Source organism: Mesoplodon mirus (genome assembly GCF_964341445.2).
Source record: "Mesoplodon mirus genome assembly, chromosome: 8".
Taxonomy (NCBI): domain Eukaryota; kingdom Metazoa; phylum Chordata; class Mammalia; order Artiodactyla; family Ziphiidae; genus Mesoplodon; species Mesoplodon mirus.
Genome location: NC_138984.1, coordinates 43416093 through 43431142, shown reverse-complemented (window position 1 = coordinate 43431142; position 15050 = coordinate 43416093).

The window sequence follows — 15050 nt, the reverse complement described above, 5'->3', positions numbered from 1 at the left end:
CCTCACCACAACTTTACTTTGGAAGTAAAGTGAGGATTACTTCCAACACTCATTTTAAAAACAAACAAACATAGAGAAAGAAACCCAGAAATATATTTTCTGGAGATACACAACTAGTAAATGTTCCAGTTGGGCTTCAATCCCACCTACTAGCTTGTGTTCTGGAAGTGATAATACTTCATACTAGGACTGAACTCTTAACGTTGTCTGGCACCTGTAAACACGAAAAAAATGTCAGTTAATGCTATTAGCAAGAAGGCTGCTCCTCTGGTTTTAGTACTTTTGTCCACCTAGGTTGCGTTGTCCTTGGTTGAATTTCTGAAGAGGTAAAATTCTCAGTTATGAGACTGAGCTCAAGCTTATTAAAGAGATAAATTTGTGTTAGTGTTAATTCAGAAAACCAGTCTAATCTTAGACTTCTATAAACCCCACAAAATTTTAATAAGTTTTTACTTCACCCTTTCTTCTTCTCCATGTTCCTTTCCTTACTTTATCAATACATCTTATAAATATTCATTGATCCCCCAAATAAATGCAAATATTAGAAATAAAGTTTTACTCTCTTGCACCAATAATAAAACCAGAAGCTGCCATTTACACTCACAAATCAGGATTCTAATCCCCAGAGATGGTATATCAACTTGATCTGAGTATGAACAAAACTGTGCTGACCCTCAGTACTCCCTCTGGAGAAGGTCAGAACACAATTGTGCCCACAAAGAATAACCACTAAGCTCGGATATAAATAGCAGTGAATTGGTCATGCTGACTGCCAGCTTTTGTTGCCCCTAGGCTAAAAGATGTTTGGAGAAGGGTCAATGAAAGCTAATTATAACTTGAGGGTCTTGCCTTGATTGTATGAGGCCAGGGTTAGAAGCCCTTGCAAAGCTGGAATTTTGCTCTGCTTTTGAGAAACGATTTCTTTACAGATGTGGATGGAGCTGAGGAATAAGGGAGGATGCCAGAGGGAGCCTTGTAATAGCTTACAGCTATCCTTTAACCGGAAGTCAATCTGCCATTTTCCTCTTATTCTCTGGTTCTTGGTTTGTAATTTTTTTCACTGCAGCAAGTATTCTTCCCACTTCCCTGTCACAGAAAATGTGGCTTTCCTTATCTGTAAGGTGTCTTTAATTTAGTGGAAAATAGAATTGAGTCCACTGCCCACTCCCTGTTCCAGGAATGTTTTTCTCAAAATAGGAAATATATAATGTGTAGGCTGGGTGGCTAGAATTAGGTTGGATCAGTATGAAACAGGGAGATTTGTTTGCTTCAGAAAAAAAATCTCCCACTGCCTTGGCTGCTGCAGAATCCAGGACAAATATCTGGACTCAGAGGTATAGAAACCAACTATCCTGAGTGGATTAGTATAATGATGTCTCTCCCCATGGATTCCCACATGCCCTTTTAACAAAGGCTTTTGTGGCCAAACTGGCATTTCTAGTTAAGATTTTGAAACTATTATTTTTAATGCCTTCTCATATTGATTAGGTCAAAAGAGAAAGAAATGGACTTTCCTATGGAGATAGGCAAATCTTTTCCTTCTTTCTCTGTTTTTATAATGAACTCAAATATAAAGCTGGTCTGTTCTCTAGATATCCAGATGAAATTAATCACCTCAAAATGGAAAGGAGGAAAGTTCCAAGTGCAAAATGTTATGTCTGAGTTTTTTGGTGGGTTCAAAGCACCCATCTGGGTAAAGACTACCGATTTATTGCTGTCTAGCCTTTGGATTCTTATTTCTTATCTACCTGTTGGATAATAAAGGCTTAGATTTGTTTTGACTGTTTCAGTACATCACAGAGCAACAATGAAAACGAGAATCACTCCATCTCCAGCACAAAGTCTGGGAGGAAAGATGGGGAAAATGACTCACAGCATGTTTGGAATTTGTAGTGCCCATAATTGAGAGATGCAGAGGGTCACAAACCACAGGAGACGTGTACATTTCTTACTGGGTGAAGGATTTCCATGTAACATGACTCACCGAGTGCAAATAAAACTTGTAACTTAGGAAAGGAAACTTCTTTTTACTCCCCCAGTTCTCTCAATCGAAAACTTCATTCCTCCATTAAGAAAGAATTGTGCTTTGTGATTTATAAAGGCTATTGCTTTTTCTTTAAGTTGAATGTTAACGTTCTGCCTTGTGCCCTTAACTTAATGGGTATTCTCAAAACTGGCAGCTTTTCTTTCATGCGGGAAGAAGGAATAATTCTGAATTAAGAGCACCAAAATAGGTTAAGGATACATTATGCCAGAGGCTGTAGATTGTTAACAAGCAAAGAAAGCACAAGTCATAGGGGATAATACAATTAAAGGCAACTGGGTAAGATTGCCAGCCATTCCATCCCAGTGACTTCACCTGTTGATGCCAGGGTGACCCTTTCCAGTCTGTCTAAAATTTGACAGAGTCCTAGGTGTTTTTCTAATTTCTGAGTGAATGGCAAATAGCATAGTAGATGCTTTAGGTGCCCTGCTTGAATCCCTTTACATTCCTTCTCCCCCAGCTGTGAGCATTGGTTGCTAAAAACGCACAGCGGCAAGCCCCACCTGCCTCCTCTCTCTCCCTCCTCTTCCAGAAAATTGCTGATGGCAGCTGCATCTCCCACGAGGTTATGATCTTCCAACTAGGAGCAGCCAATGATTGATGGATATGGGGCTGCAAATGGCTGGCCCCTTTGCATCAAAGGAGAGGGTCCTAATTAATTCTGTGGTGTGATCCCACGGATCAGGTCAAGACTAGTCTGTATACGGGACCACATCCTTGCTCAGCCCTTTCCTCTTCCCTCACCTGCTTATCATAATCTCCCCTGAAGAGCTTTCCCCTAAGAGCACTCCTTCAATAAACTTAATGCTCCTAAAATACTGTCTCAGGCTTTGATTCTCCAGACATACAACAGTAAGTCTGTCGATATATTTTAACTTATTTTGTCCTGATGAATTAAACAATACAATGTCATTGTTAACCAGAATTCTACTGGCAAACAATAAACTATTCTCTCTGAATTGTTAAAGTCTGTTCTATTGACCCTTAATAAACCTTTGTAACAGAAGAAGAAAAGTTCCTTCAGTTCAGTACTGTTCTCTGTGGAGCTTTTATCCATCAGCTTACAGAGAAGAAGCATGGTTGGCAAAGGATCAAAGCCACAAAGGTTGGAAATTTGAACTCAGTGCCTGATTTCTACTCCCTTCCTTCCAACTGTGGAAGTTTGTCTAATATTAACTCTATTTATAGTACTCCTTCTAAAAGCTTGGCTTTTCAAGTTAGAATGATGTCCTTCCACAATAGGAACAATTATTGTGGCCTTAGTATATGGTAGTCATCTGGGACATGATAAAAGATTTTCACTTGGAATCAAACAGTCCCTCCAAGTCTGAAATGGTATGTATTTCTGGGGTCTTCTGTAATTAGAAATGTGATTGTGTAAATGTCTGAAAATCTGTACTGGTTTTAAAGATATTGGCTTAGAGCCCATTCTAATCCAGCTAAAATTTGCAGAGTTTGAAGGTCTCCTTGTATTGCTACTAGCTAGTGGTACAAGGGTGGGCTGATTCAGCAATTGGAAGAATGGTGATTCTAGCTGACAGGCACAGTCCTCAAGGAAATGTCAGGTTGGCCCTGCTGCTTAGAAAAACAGAGCATACATAGAATTGATTTTAAAAAAGACATAGGGAACAGAAATATTTTAAAGGCAATATTTCTGTTGGGTAGGGCAAGGATTCATGATTCCACAGTGGAACTTTGAACCCTTCACGGACATCAAAACTGGGCTTTGAACGAAACATAATGTCCAAATATGCTGACTGATGCACCAAATTAGATATTACTGATTCTCAATATAATATTTTGGTCTAAAGAAATTAGTTCTTTGTTTCTACCATGTTATGGCTTATTTATAATCAATATCTTCTAATTCGTTCTAAAACATTCTTTGTAAAGCAAGCAGGTGCTTGCTGTTGTCTGTTTAGCCATCTGATGTTCATTTTGGTTCAATTTTGGTCATGTTTGTAAGTGATTTTTGCTGGATTTGGAGGATGTAAAGTTGTAAGCATTGAATCTTTGAGATTTATCCATCTGAAAGTCAGTACTGAAAAGTCAGGTAATTGTTTTTAATATTATATAATATATGGTTTATTTGTGAAAATTACAGAATTTCACATTCTAAGACTATTTCCCAGGGATTCTGTTTCAAAAAGGTCACTGCTTCTTTTTTCTTTGAAATAGAACAGCTGTATTTATGCATGATACCAAACCATATACATGATATACAACAAAAAGGTGTCCTGATACATTTCTAAAAAGACTCTGTTGCTAGAATTACTGTTTACAGAATAGTAGTATATAATCATTATAAGAAATCACAGAATGGTAACATTTAAGCATCACAGTCCTGATCTCAAGGCTCTACTTTTATGTAGTTTAATACCTACACAAGCTGTTAGAATTACAACTCCTCTTCAATATAACCATCAGCTTTGAGAGTGCTAGGTCATGCCACAGCATGACAAGGTCACTGCTTTTTAAGGAAATACAAACACATTTTGTTGCTCTTCTTGAATTTCCAAACAAAAAAGCTTAGAACTTGCCTTTTTTTTTTCAGTACACGGGCCTCTCACTGCTGTGGCCTGTCCCGTTGCGGAGCACAGGCTCCGGACGTGCAGGCTCAGTGGCCGTGGCTCACGGGCCTAGCCGCTCCGCGGCATGTGGAATCTTCCCGGACCGGGGCACGAACCTGTGTCCCCTGCATCGGCAGGCGGCCTCTCAACCATTGCGCCACCAGGGAAGCCCCAGAACTTGCCCTTTTTTACTAAGAAAGTAGAGGTAATTATTATAGCCACTCATGCTCTTATTTGAAATCCTTTTCCCACTTGCCATATGATTATCATGCCACTTGAAAGGGTTAGGTAACATAAGAATCTCTGAAAGTTAGGTAATTCCTATCCTGTTTGATAGAAAGAAAACAAGACTTGGTGAGTCAAAAGAAAACAGATTCTTCCAGAAAACCTGAATTATTTCTTACTACTTTCCCTATGGCCCTCATGCATTTTATAACCATGCCTATCTAAATGAAAAATCTGTTAAATTTTTGAAAACAAGAATGGTGGCACTGACAAAATGTTTGTGTTTAAGTTGTATCAGACAAAAATTGGGAATATAAAAGTGAACTTAAAATTTTACATTTTAATGTACTGTGTTATTAGAATGTTATATTCTCTAACTGTTATATTTGTAAGATTTATTGAAAGGAAATTCAATGGAATTTGAAATGTTAAAATCCCATGAGAGTAAAATGTTGACTTTGATTAGCCGAAGCATCTCTAGTAGCATTTTTCTAAGTCACAACTTGGTAAGGAAAAAAATTAGTGGGTAAGAGGAAGGAGACATACTATACAGTGATTATATCACCTCTGAGTTGGTTTAAAATATTGGTTTAATATTTAATTTAAAAATATTCATTCTCTCGGGGAGGACCTTCAAGATGGCGGAGGAGTAAGACGTGGAGATCACCTTCCTCCCCAAAAATACATCAAAAATACACCTACATGTGGAACAACTCCTACAGAACACCTACTGAACAATGGCAGAAGACCTCAGACTTCCCAAAAGACAAGAAACTCCCCACATACCTGGCCGTGTGGCTGACGGGGTCTTGGTGCTCCAGCCAGGTGTCAGGCCTGAGCCTCTGAGGTGGGAGAGCCGAGGTCAGGACATTGGTCCACCAGAGACCTCCTGGCCCCTTGTAATATCAACCGGCGAGAGCTCTCCCAGAGATCTCCAACTCAACGCTAAGACCCAGCTCCACTCGTTGACCAGCAAGCTCCAATGATGGACACCCCATGCCAAACAACTAACAACACAGGAACACAACCCCACCCACTAGCAGAGAGGCTGCCTAAAATCATAATAAGTTCACACACACACAAAAACACACCACTGGATGCAGTCCTACCCAGCAGAAAGACAAGATCCAGCCTCATCCATCGGAACACAGGCACCAGTCCCCTCCAACAGGAAGCCTACACAACCCACTGAACCAACCTAGGCCACTGGGGGCAGACACCAAAAGCAATGAGAACTACGAAGCTGCACCATGTGAAAAGGAGACCTCAAACACAGTAGGTTAAGCAAAATGAGAAGACAGAGAAATGCAGCAGATGAAGGAGCAAGGTAAAAACCCACCAGACCAAACAAATGAAGAGGAAACAGGCAGTCTACCTGAAAAAGAATTCAGAGTCATGATGGTAAAGATGATCCAAAATCTTGGAAATAGAATGGAGAAAATACAAGAAATTTAACAAGGACCTAGAAGAACTAAAGAGCAAACAAACAATGAACAGCACATAAATAAATTAAAAATTCTCTAGAAGGAATCAATTGCAGAATAATTGAGGTAGAAGAATGGATAAGTGACCCTGAAGATAAAATAGTGGAAGTAACTACCACAGAGAAGAATAAAGAAAAAAGAATGAAAAGAATTGAGGACAGTTTCAGAGACCTCTGGGACAACATTAAGTGCACCAGCATTTGAATTATAGGGGTCCCAGAAGAAAAAGAGAAAAAGAAAGGGTCTGAGAAAATATTTGAAGAGATTATAGTTGAAAACTTCCCTAACATGGGAAAAGAAAGAGTCAATCAAGTCCAGAAAAGCTCAGAGAGTCCCATACAGGATAAATCCAGGGAGAAACATGCCAAGCATATTAATCAAACTATCAAAAATTAAATACAAGAAAAATTATTAAAAGCAGCAAGGGAAAAGCAACAAATAACATACAAGGGAATCCCCATAAGATTAACAGCTGATCTTTCAGCAGAAACTCTGCAAGCCAGAAGGGAGTGGCAGGACATATTTAAAGTGATGAAGGAGAAAAACCTACAACCAAGATTACTCAGCAAGGACCTCATTCAGATTTGACGGAGAAATTAAAGTATTTACAGACAAGAAAAAGCTAAGAGAATTCACAACACAAAACCAGCTTTACAACGATTGCTAAAGGAACTTCTCTAGGCAGGAAACACAAGAGAAGGAAAAGACCTACAATAAAAAACCCAAAACAATTAAGAAAATGGTAATAGGAACATACATTTGATAATTACCTTAAATGTAAATGGATTTAAATGCTCCAACCAAAAGACGTAGACTGGCTGAATGGATACAAGAACAAGAACCATATATATGCTGTCCACAAGAGACCCACTTCAGACCTAGGGACACATACAGACTGACAGTGAGGAGATGGAAAAAGATATTCCATACAAATGGAAATGAAAAGAAAGCTGGAGTAGCAATTCTCATATCAGACAAAATAGACTTTAAAATAAAGACTATTACAAGAGACAAAGAAGGACACTACATAATGATCAAGGGATCAATCCAAGAAGAAGATATAACAATTGTAAATATCTATGTACCCAGCATAAGAGCACCATAGTACATAAGGCAAATGCTAACAGCCATAAAAGGGGAAATCGACAGTAGCACAATTATAGTTGGGGACTTTTAACACCCCACTTTCACCAATGGACAGATCAACCAAAATGAAAATAAATAAGGAAACAAAAGGTTTAAATGACACATTAAACAACATGGACTTAATTGATATTTATAGGACATTGCATCCAAAAACACGAGAATACACTTTCTTCTCAAGTGCTCATGGAACATTCTGCAGGATCATATCTTGGGTAAAAAATCAAGCCTTGGTAAATTTAAGAAAATTGAAATTGTGTCAAGTATCTTTTCTGACCACAACATTATAAGACTACATACCAATTACAGGAAAAAAAATATAAAAAATACAAACACATGGAGGCTACACAATACACTACTAAATAACCAAGAGATCACTGAAGAAATCAAAGAGGAAATCGTAAAATACCTAGAAACAAATGACAATGAAAACACGATGACCCAAAACCTATGGGATGCAGCAAAAGCAGTTCTAAGAGGGAAGTTTATAGCAATACAATCCTACCTCAAGAAACAAGAAACATCTCAAATAAACAACCTAACCTTACACCTAAAGCAGTTAGAGAAAGAAGACCAAAAAAATCCCCAAAGTTAGCAGAAGGAAGGAAATCATAAAGATCAGATCAGAAATAAAAAGAAGTGAAGGAAACAATAGCAAAGATCAATAAAACTAAAAGCTGTTTCTTTGAGAAGATAAACAAAATTGATCAACCATTAGCCAGACTCATCAAGAAAGAAAGGGTAAAGACTAAAATCAATAGAAAAAGAAATGAAAAAGAAGAAGAAACAACTGACACTGCAGAAATACAGAGGATCATAAGAGATTACTACAGGCAACTCTATGCCAATAAAATGGACAACCTGGAAGAAATGGACAAATTCTTAGAAAAGCACAGCCTTCTAAGACTGAACCAGGAAGAAATAGAAAATATAAACAGACCAATCACAAGCACTGAAATTAAAACTGTGATCAAAAATCTTCCAACAAACAGAAGTCCAGGACCAGATGGCTTCACAGGCGAACTCTGTCAAACATTTAGAGAAGAGCTAACACCTATCCTTCTCAAACTCTTCCAAAATATAGCGGAGGGAGGAACACTCCCAAACTCATTCTATGAGGGCACCATCACCCTGATATCAAAACCAGACAAAGATGTCGCAGAAAAAGAAAACTAATGCCAATATCACTGATGAACATAGATGCAAAAAAATACTAGCAAACAGAATACAAAGGCACATTGAAAGGATCATACACCATGATCAAGTGGGGTTTATCCCAGGAATGCAAGGATTCTTCAATATATGCAAAGCAATCAATGTGATACACCATATTAACAAACTGAAGAATAAAAACCATATGATCATCTCAATAGATCCAGAAAAAGCTTTTGACAAAATTCAACACCCATTTCTGATAAAAACCTTCCAGCAAGTAGGCACAGAGAGAACTTATCTAAGCATAATAAAGGCCATCTATGACAAACCCACAGCCAACATCGTTCTCAATGGTGAAAAACTGAAACCATTTCCACTAAGATCAGGAACAAGACAAGGTTGTCCACTCTCACCACTATTATTCAACATAGTTTTGGAAGGTTTAGCCACAGCAATCAGAGAAGAAAAAGAAATAAAAGGAATCCAAATCAGAAAAGAAGAACTAAAACTGTAAATGTTTGCAGATGACATGAGAGTATACGTAGAGAATCCTAAAGATGCTACCAGAAAACTACTAGAACTAATCAATAAATTTGGCAAAGTAGCAGGATACAAAATTAATACACAGAAATCTCTTGCATTCCTATACACTAATGATGAAAAATCTGAAAGTGAAATTAAGGAAACAGTCCCATTTACCATTGCAACAAAAAGAATAAAATACCTAGGAATAAACCTACCTAAGGAGACAAAAGACGTGTATGCAGAAAATTGTTAAGACACTGATGAAAGAAATTAAAGATGATACAAATAAATGGAGAGATATGCCATGTTCCTGGATTGGAAGAATCAACATTGTGAAAATGACTCTACTACCCAAAGCAATCTACAGATTCAGTGCAATCCCTATCAAATTACCAATGGCATTTTTCACAGAACTAGAACAAAAAATGTCACAGTTTGTATGGAAACACAAAAGACCCCGAATCACCAAAGCAGTCTTAAGAAAAATGGAGCTGGAGGAATCAGGCTCCCTGACTTCAGACTATACTACAAAGCTACAGTAATCAAGACAGTAGGGTACTACTGACATATAGATCAATGGAACAGGAGAGAAAGCCCAGAGATAAACCCACGCACATGTGGTCACCTTATCTTTGATAAAGGAGGCAAGAATATACAGTGGAGTAAAGACAGTCTCTTCAATAAGTGGTGCTGGGAAAACTGGACAGCTACTTGTAAAAGAATGAAATTAGAACACTCCCTAACACCATGCACAAAAATAAACTCAAAATGGATTAAAGACCTAAGTAAGGCCAGATAGTATAAAACTCTTAGAGGAAAACATAGGCAGAACACTCTATGACATAAATCACAACAAGATCCTTTTTGAACCACCTCCTAGAGAAATAGAAATAAAAACAAAAATAAACAAATAGGACCTAATGAAACTTAAAATCTTTTGCACAGAAAAGGAAACCATAAACAAGATGAAAAGACAAACCTCAGAATGGGAGAAAATATTTGCAAATGAAGCAACTGACAAAGGATTAATCTCCAAAATTTACAAGCAGGTTATTTCGCTCAATATCAAAAAAACAAACAGCCCAATCAAAAAGTGGGCAGAAGACCTAAATAGACATTTCTCCAAAGAAGATATACAGTCTGCCAACAAACACATGAAAGGATGATCGACATCACTAATCATTAGAGAAATGCAAATCAAAACTACAATGTGGTATTACCTCACACCAGTCAGAATGACCATCATCAAAAAGTCTACAGGCGATAAATGATGGAGAGGGTATAGAGAAGAGGGAACCCTCATACACTGTTGGTGGGAATGTAAATTGATACAGTCACTATGGAGAACAGTATGGAGGTTCCTTAAGAAACTAAAAATAGAACTCCCGTATGACCTGGCACTCCCATTACTGGGCATATACCCTGAGAAAACTGTAATTCAAAAAGAGTCATGTACCACAATGTTCATTGCAGCTCTATTTACAATAGCAAGGATATGGAAGCAACCTAAGTGTCCATCCACAGATGAATGGATAAAGAAGATGTGGCAAATATATACAATGGAATATTATTCAGCCATAAAAAGAAATGAAATTGAGTTATTTGTAGTGAGGTGGATGGACCTAGAGTCTGTCATACAGCGTGAAGTAAGTCAGAAGGAGAAAAACAAATGCCATATGCTAACACATATATATGGAATCTAAAGAAAAAAAAAAAAAAGAAAAAAATGGTTCTGAAGAACCTAAGGGCAGGACAGGAATAAAGACACAGACGTAGAGAATGGACTTGAGGACACGGGGACGGGGTATGGTAAGCTGGGATGAAGTGAGAGAGTGGCATGGACATATATACACTACCAAATGTAAAATAGATAGTTAGTGGGAAGCAGCTGCATAGCACAGGGAGATCAGCTGGGTGCTTTGTGACCACCCAGAGGGATAGGAGGGTGGGAGGGAGATGCAAGAGGGAGGGGATATGGGCATATATGTATATGTATAGCTGATTCCCTTTGTTATAAAGCAGAAACTAACACACCATTGCAAAGCAATTATACTCCAATAAAGATGTTAAAAAAACTTCCTTTCCTAATTCTTTCTTGCCCATTTTTGGAAATAAACCATGATTTCTTGAACTGGAACTAGAATTTCACTATCAATCTCTTTTGATAGTTTGGTGAAGTAATTGTTTGAATAGAGTAGTGGTTTTTAAGTCATTAAGGCAGGTTAATCACCTATGAATAATTAATTATTTTTGTGGACACAAATATGGGAGCACATGGAATAAAAGATCATTGTTATAATGGAAGCCTTAAAATAGTTAAGCCTCAACTATATATGTTCATAAAAATGGCAAAGATAATCCAAGAGATAAATACTTCAGAAGTCATCTGATATGTTTACATGCATTTATTTCATTGTTAGAGCAGATTTTCTTTCATAATTAAAATGTTTAACATCAAATTAATTTGCATTCTCTGAGTTTCTACCGACTGTTGACACAGTGAGGTCATCTAGTAATACTCAGTGTTGGAGGTCAGACAGTCCAGAAATAAAACATTTATTTTATGCATTTAACTTAAATAAACTTTATTTAACTTAGTAAGTTAAATAAAACATTTAACTTACTAAGTGAATAAACCACATTTGGTTAATTGAGAACTATCTTCAAACAGGAAAAAAAATACAAAAGCATGGTAGCTGCACACACAAAATGCATAAATACCCAAGCCTTTGCAACACATCGTGATATTTATTTCATTGTGTATATAAAATATTTGCTAAGTTGTTCAGATTCTCAAACCATATAATGTGAAATCTACTGTAGCTGTACTGAGAAAGGATGGAATTGTATGTTGACAAGTTACCTGCTCCCCTTCCTTAGGAGTTTTCCACAGGGCCATCCCTAGGATGTAGTGGGCCTCAGGCAAAATTTTTTTTGTAGAGTCTCTGTCTATAAAAAAATTTTTGATTTAAAAAAGTGTTATAAAATTCATGGACCTATATAAGGTATGGTAATGTTCAATCAAGCTTCAGAATAATGGATAAAGTAGAGCTATTTACACATTTGTTTATTGTCCAGTCATTGCATGTAAAGAATCTTCACAGGGGCTAGTACCTAGGTGCTGTTTCTTCTTGTTCTTTATTGTCAACTGCATGGTTCCTGGCTAATTTCATATCTCCCACTATGTGAGGAAAAAGGTAGCAATACTGTTATTGTTCACAATGCAGTGGCTTTTCAGACTGTTTTAATTGAAACAATATAGACCTTCTTGCCTCTGTGGTTTCTAATACCATTTATTTAAGACTGGATACATCATTACTCATGAGTCTACATCATCCATCATGCCATGATCACTGGTTTCCCAGGACTGTCTCAAAGGTTTTGCTGTGCTTTTCTGATGATGATCACAAATGCAAGTCTTATCTAGTATATGCAGGAAATGTGAATGATAAGTTGTTTTCTGGTCATGTCAAATTTAGTGTTCAGAATTTTATAGCATAAACATGGAATGATACATCCTTCAATTATGCCTTCTCTTGAACTCTTTAGGTGGTGACCACAGCATTCCTAGAATATGATCTCTTTCAGTGTTGGCTATACCCCTGCCTTCTACCACTTTCACCAGTGGGAAGATAGGGACAAGAAAAGTGGTTCCATTTGTATAAGAAATGTCCATCCCTTGTCCAGCATGGCTTAAGACCAGCTTAGTGGGGAATAACATCAACACATGCTGTAAAGCAAGAGATGACATGGATTGGAAGAATCTCTGGTCATAGGGGAACAAAGGGCTCAAAAACTCTTTGCAGTGTTTGGGGAGGGTAAGGCAACCCTGGGGAAGGAGCCTGACACATGATGTGGAACCTGAGGAGGAAGTGGAGTGATGGCCCTGGGTGAAGGACCCCTGCTGCCACCTTGCTCCCTTGGTGCTGTAGGTTGGAGGTGGCACTCTATCCTAAAAGCTTTTGTACCAGCCCACATGCATGGCTCCAGCCCAGGGGTTGGTAGTATACCATCAGTATCCCAGAGCACTGGACTTTTCTTGTGTCCCTCAGAAATGTGGGTTTCCCCATATCAGCATGTCAGCACTACTCCAGAGGCCCAATCTCATTCATACTCTCATGTCTTCATTAAAGAAATACTCTGCTAGCTAGGAGTATTTTCCTCCTGAAGGCTCTTTGGGGCATCTGGTTTACCCCTTGCATGGGTTAGAGGTTTAGACAGCACTTGAAGGGGAGAAATGGAGCCTGGGGCCCACAAGGGTCCTTATCTGACCTGAGTCTTCCTTTCTGATCACACCAGACGGAAACTTAGAATATTTCTTGGAATGTTCTTTAAGGCATAGGACTCCCTGAGGAGCAGGCACAGGACAGGGTCTCTGCTTGTCTGGGTTTAAGGGAAGTATGGGATTTCCTCATAGCTTCTCTGTTGCATTTCTCTCTCTAGCAGTTGCCTCATACAAGGGTTTGTTCTTAAATTGCTGGTAAGTTACTACTAAAGTTCGCTTTTCCATGTCCCAGTAGTTAACCTGTAAAGATGTGTTTTTAGGACATCTCTTTGCAGTGGAGATGAAGAACTCTAAGCTTTTAAGAGCACATGACACATTCTTCAAAAGTTAATGTAAATTCTTAAGCATTCACATGAGGTTTAATAGTCCATCTACATTTCAGAGCAGTGGACCAAGCTCTGAGGAGAAACTTTTGGCTCATGGATGCTTCACACAGAGAAAACACTCATGGAAATTGGGGCCATTATTATTGCTTACTGTGTTTTCATTTAAACTGATGAAAGCAGAATAGCTTGTCACTTCAGTAGAAAAAAAAATGGAATGTATGAATTTTGTGGACACTTCAAGAGTTGCAAGTTAAGAATAGTAATGTAAATCTATTTTTTAATGTCTGGTCCCATTCACAGAACAATGAAAGGTAGTGGAAGTCTCTTCGTCTTTTTGTACTTAGAAGGCAGATATGAAAAATTGGTATTCTAAAGCCATAGATCAAACACTGTAGTTTAAGAACTTTAGAATGACAATAATTAGAAAGAAATGCATGTTTTGTGGAAAAAAGAAATAAAGTGCTTTTTATTTCTTTGGTGTTGCTATGGAGAAAGGATGTGGTAAGGCTCACAGGGTGGAACTTTATTCTTGTTCTGAAGCATAGAAAAATTCCTGACTTCAATTTAGTTTTAACTGATTTATTCTGCTTTTCTATTTTCTTCCTTCTGTTCCCCCTCCCTGCTTCCTCTTCTCCTTCTTCTTCCTCCTCCTTCTTTTCTTTCTTCTTCTTTTTTGGTACCCTTCCTTCACATGTGTGGACATTCTGTCAAAACACTTTTGTATCTAAATAGATCACCTCCTCCAGAAGTTATTATTTAAATTTACTTTGGAGAAAAATTACTTGATTCTCTTCCAAAATAGGGACTCCTGAGGAACCCATCTGCTCTAAGAGAAGTAGGTGTTTCAGGTAGAACAATGGGTCTGATGCAGACTCTGTCCACCATTTGAAAATCCTTGAGGTAATAAATAATCTGTCTTGGTTTTAGGGATGATTCATTCTTGATCACTTGGCTTATTCTTATGACTATTAAAAAATAAAAAGCTACTTCTATGTAGCTGTGATAAAGAATAATGTAGATCCATATTTGCAACTAAGGAAAGAGCACCAGAGAGATTAAATGAGAAAAGTTAGGTGCAACAAGATCCTGATTATTTAAATATAAAGAGAAAATATACATATATATCTTTTATATTTTTTCCTGGAAGAATACATAAGAAAACTTTGACCATGGTTATCATCAGAGTATAGTGTTCGGAGAAGTGGGAAAAGGCTAACTTCTTTAATTTCCATTTGAAACCTTTTTGCATCATTTGAATTCCCTTACTGTGTTCCATTATGTGGTAGGCAAAAT